Below are 5,181 nucleotides of genomic sequence, written 5' to 3' on the forward strand. Positions count from 1 at the left end.
CCAATTCACTTGAAAATGTCTAATCCTCAAACATGGGAACATAAATATGGGAAGGCAAGGCAAGTTTATTTGTATAGTACAATTCATACACAAAGTCATTCAAAGGAAAATAAATTGCATTGATAGAGAGTTGATAAGGGATTTCTGCACTGGAAAAAGTCTAGACAATTGAGTCAGATGTTCCCAGCAGTGCTCCCCTGAATAGGCCATTCTTGTCAGTCTTCACATTTGGCTAGTTGCAACAAGAAAGGCATCCAGTGTTAAAAAAAAAAAAAAAAAAAGGTGATAAAAGTGTCTCATAAGGTTGGCAGTCAGATCCCAGCTCTGGCCAGCGGATCATTTCACTTCTTAAGCATAACACTTCACTTCACCTTGAACGTGGTGTGTGGGTGAGTGATTGTGGTTGTTGAGGACATTGGTGCAGATTGACAGCCACATCTCGGTCAGTCAACTCTAGGGCATCTGTTGTGTGGGGAGTGAATGAATAATAATGCAATGAAAAGTTTTTAAGTGTCCAAAATGTTATGTAAATCTATATTACAGCTGAATGATATTGGAGAATTTTGTGATATGCGATGTGGCTGATAAAGGAGCACCTCGTAACTTCTTCAGTGGCAGGTCCGCTACTTGCTTGTCTTCATGGAGATGTACATTTTTTGCCTAAAATGTTCCACAGTAGGGCATTAAACATTAGACTGATTCATCACTTCGTGGAAACCATCTGACCTCGCAGCATTGGGATTCATTCGCTTAACAGTAGGCGAGTACTTTTTTATTTAACCAATCACTGCTATTTGCTTGTGACGTATGTAATGCACATCCACGGCCATCTGGAACGCTTTGTTTACTGTTGTGCCGTACCAGAAATGGGACTCAGACAGGCGCTTGAGTTTGACGTCATGGCTTCCCAACTCTTCGTTGATTGGCCAGTGCATGGTCTACAACTTCCGGGGTTCTTGCAAACCGTCTAGTGTATTCAGATTCCTGACCTAGTTGCTGGGGAGAAATGAAATTGAGTGGAGGCACTAGGTGGTGCCAGCCTGGCTAATTAAGCATATTCCTCTTGCATTTGTTTAATTACAGGCGTTTAATAGCTCAAAGATATCTTAAAAAGCATAAATTCTTTCCAAGTGTTTCCATGTGCAAGTTTGCTTCTCCACAGATCTGACCATTAACCTGTCTCCATTGTTTTATTTCCATACTGTGGAATAATCAGGGCAAAACAATAATATCGCAATAATTTAAATTATAATAAAACAATATTTTTTTTAAATCACATGCTTTAATTTACTATGTGAGACAAAACCAGGTCTTAATACAGGCTAAATTTGGATTTAATAAGGATTTAATTAAGGAAATGTTGACATATTCTTTAAAAAAAAACTGCTTTACTTTAAAAACTGTCAAATGGAGAAACATTGTGTTCCTGCGATGTGTTGCAATATTGATTATTGCGTCAGTCAATTTTGCGATATCGATACTTTTGCAATATATTGTGCAGCCCTAATAAGCATGTATTTATAACAAGCAAAAAAAGATACATACTCCTAGCTGCTAAGAGATAGAAGACAAGAAGACATTAGAAAAATATCTTACACCACATTGCTAGTGGAACTAAGTCTGTCCGAATGCACATGTAATGGAGTCCAGCTAAATATATAGTTATCTGCAGCCTCCTGTGTAGCAAATTGTAACAGTAAATGCAGGTAATTTTTCACCATGTGTTCCGAAAGGACTTTGAGAAAGAACCCATTACTCGCCTCTCTCTGGCCTTTTCTTTCTCTGCTCCCTATTCCCTCTCACTTGTTCGAGCTGTATGAGGCTCCACACCAATCTCTGTATGCCTCCTCCTGTGCCTATTTCTCCCTCTATTCTATAATAAGGTCTTTCATTGTTTTACCCACAAACAAAAGAGCTAAAAATACAAAAAACGTGCTCAATGACTGTTGCTATAAACAAAAAGAGATTCTATAAAAGCTCTCACGACTGTTCATTATTTTTGGAGAGAATTTATTTTCGTTGTGCCAAAAAGGGCCCGCCTCGCACTCTCAATCCTTATTTCATTTTCCAACAGTTCACAGGCTGCGAATGGGCTGACAAAGCCTCTAGCAGTGGCCAGTCGGAGCAAGATGCACATCCTGTTTAGATTCAACCTCTGGAACCTACATCGCGGCGAAAAATAGATTCACAATCACCTCTCCACCTCTGATATCATAGCCTGCACATGGGGCTATTACTGGGAGAAAATGAAAAAGGCCATCACTATCATTTCCAGGCGCTATGACCAATATGAAGCCACTGGACTAAATCGACAGTACCTATTCACTATGAGGACTTTGTTCAGGCTGTGATGAGTGTGGCGCACCCAGACGAGAGGTAGGGAATATATGCACTTTACCCTCTATCAAGGAGCCTATTTTCAACACAGTTTTTTATTCTGTTAGCAAGATAATGCTAAAAGTATAAGGTTTTCCTGTTTTTCGGTAAGGTCTGTAATGAAAAGTATTTATTTGAATACTGTGCAGTTCTACATATAATGATAGATGTCCTTAGAAAGATGTATGAAAGAATGTATTCCTGAACTTTACCAACATTTCATATGCCAGTAATTAGATGTATCGATTAGCCGATATTTGGTCTTTTTGCTTATTGGATATTGGCATTACATCTCCAGCAAAGTCTGATATTTTGGGTGCCTAAACCATGAAGCTTTATTTGAACACTTAAGTGCAAAAACAGAACTGAAACATGCTGAAAAAGTGACAACACAGTATTCTTTAAGGTTTATGGTTAAAAAAAAGGGGCTTTGGGTGAGTTTGAAGTAAATTTAAATTACCTAAATATCGCCCAACAATATCACCAAAGCTTATCTGCCATCGGTTTGTTTAATTCTAAACAATATGAAAAAAACATATCAGTTAATTTTTACAAAGTAATTCAGATTACTTTGATCACAATTTCTGAGAGTTCACACTTCACTGTGATTGGTTAGTTCCACGTGTCACTCACTCAGAAGCCAGTTGTTTCTAATTTTGCTAGCTAGATTAAGCTGAAAATATACTTTTTATAATATGCATTGAGCAAACTGTACTGTTTTTATCTTTTCTATTTAGTGATTATTTGAGATAAAGATATATGACCCAAATCTCGTCAACTAACAAATTTCATGTGAGTATAATTTGCATTATTCTAGTAATTAGCGTGATTGTGCAAGTTTGAATTTTTGTCATTTTTGCTTCACCTTTCTGTCTTATGTAATAAAATGTTCCAGCTAAGAGTAATGACTGAGGAGAATTTTCACTTTTTTTCAAATGTCACAAACTGTACAAATGTTTGAAATCTTTGACTGACTTGAAATATTTTGCCTGACACTCTCTTGGCACACAGTTTCTGGAGCAGGTTACCTTTCAAACATGAGCGACGGTGTCCGTGTTCAGCACTTGTGCCTTGGTGTTTCGATTTTCTCTTGAACTGTACAAAAAGAGAAATAATTAGGAATTTGACAGATGTCTAAGTCAGGAGAGGCAGGAGAGGGCAGGAACAGGTGACCCCCTCTGCGCCCGGAGTGATGACATAGCTTACCCTGACAGCTGAATGAAAGGCTCTGCTCCACCCACCTCCAATCTGTCTGGCTCTCACAAGTAATGAATGTTCACCCCTGTGCGCCTGTGCCTGGATGAACTTGACTGTGATCAGGAGATGGGGCACAGATAGCAAGAGGGAAAGCAAGGACTGCAGCAGAGGTTATTACCTGGAAAAGTTTTATCGAACATTTTGTGAGAATCTCTTTTGGGAAGGAAAAAATCAGCTTGCAAATGGAAATCGATGCATTTTAAAAAGCTTATATGTAGATGTTCAGTTGTGTATATTATATGTCAGTATGAAGCCAAATCTCCTTTTTGATAATAATGTTTTAAATTAAGTTTTAATTCAAAATGTAGCTTCCAAAGACCCCCAAGGCAACAGACGGAGTGTCAAAATATGTATAATATTTATTTAAACATTATTTAATCAGGAAAGTTTGATTGAGATTGAAATTGTGGTGAACTCTCAATCTTTGAGCACAAATAGTGGCATTGAAATTTGTAGCGACCGGCCAGCTGTTATGTCAAAGATTCAAATTGTTTGGTCATGTCCTTGTACACTATTGTTGCTTCCATTTTCTGTTTAATTCAATTTTAAATTATTAAAAAGAAAAGTAGGAAATGGAAATTATGTTATTATGAGGAACTGCAAGATTTTTAGAAAGCTCCCTGATTTATTAGTTTTACTATGTCCTTTTGAAACATTGTATTACCTGAACATTTTCTACTAACCTTCTGCAACTATGCTTCTTCCATTTTAAGTGTTTGTGAGTATGAAGTGTTTAGCATATCATAATGTGTATTATGGCATAACTATTGGAAATAGCAGCTTATCTTCTTGTTTCTTTACAGGTGAAGGACACGTCTGTCTCCGAATCCCCTATAGAAGAAAAGGTGACACTAATGCAGACTATGCAGAATGTACAGCAGTGCACATGTCATACTTCTCCCTACCCACTCAGCTGTCTCACTTTCTTTAATCGGTTGTTCTTGGGGAAGTGGCAGCACATACATCGTGAAGGTCACTTGACATTAGAGGAGCACAAATTTCCATGTTCAAAAGAGCGCAGGAGAAGGTGTCGGATATGATATTAACAATGGGATCCTTCTGCTTGTCACATGTTTCATGCTCCACCTCCAGGCGCTGCAGGTTGTCATAAAGCTGTCGAGGGAAGAAGTCACCTTCTTCAGCACGACTCTCAGATGCTCTCTTTCTCGCTCGCGCGCATAGAATCTTGCCGACTGGCTCATTTAAAAAAACACACAATATGTCATCCAACAGAAACCTCCAGAGGACATTCAGTGAATATTGTATGATTCTATTTGAATCATTTTTGTTATTGTTCTACTGTGGTTGCCCGGCAGGAGCCTTGCTTCTTGTTCGCCTAAAATGTCATATGCTTCAATTCCATTATATTTTCGAACAATAGCTCAGAGTGAAAAGGTGATTTTAAAAAGAGCCAGCCATTTTGCCTCAAATGCGCTTGTATAGAACCTTATATTAAATAAGAAAATGCCCTTAGAGTAGGAGAAGGACAAACAGCTGTAACGTCAGATCTTCCCTGAGACCTATAAAATGATCTCACTTGGTGATAAC

The 5,181-nt window shown here is 38.1% G+C and overlaps 1 long non-coding RNA gene across 1 annotated transcript; it reads left to right on the forward strand.

Moving 5' to 3' along the window:
* Positions 1-2,237: 2,237 nt before the first annotated feature.
* Positions 2,238-4,552, forward strand: LOC129407870 (uncharacterized). The gene is made up of 3 exons (XR_008631750.1): positions 2,238-2,376; positions 3,114-3,168; positions 4,437-4,552. It is a non-coding gene; the product is annotated as an uncharacterized LOC129407870 (long non-coding RNA).
* The last annotated feature ends 629 nt before the right edge of the window (positions 4,553-5,181 follow it).

Source organism: Boleophthalmus pectinirostris, unplaced genomic scaffold (genome assembly GCF_026225935.1).
Source record: "Boleophthalmus pectinirostris isolate CB_2022bp ecotype Guang Dong unplaced genomic scaffold, ASM2622593v1 HiC_scaffold_1, whole genome shotgun sequence".
NCBI classification, from domain to species: Eukaryota; Metazoa; Chordata; class Actinopteri; order Gobiiformes; family Gobiidae; genus Boleophthalmus; species Boleophthalmus pectinirostris.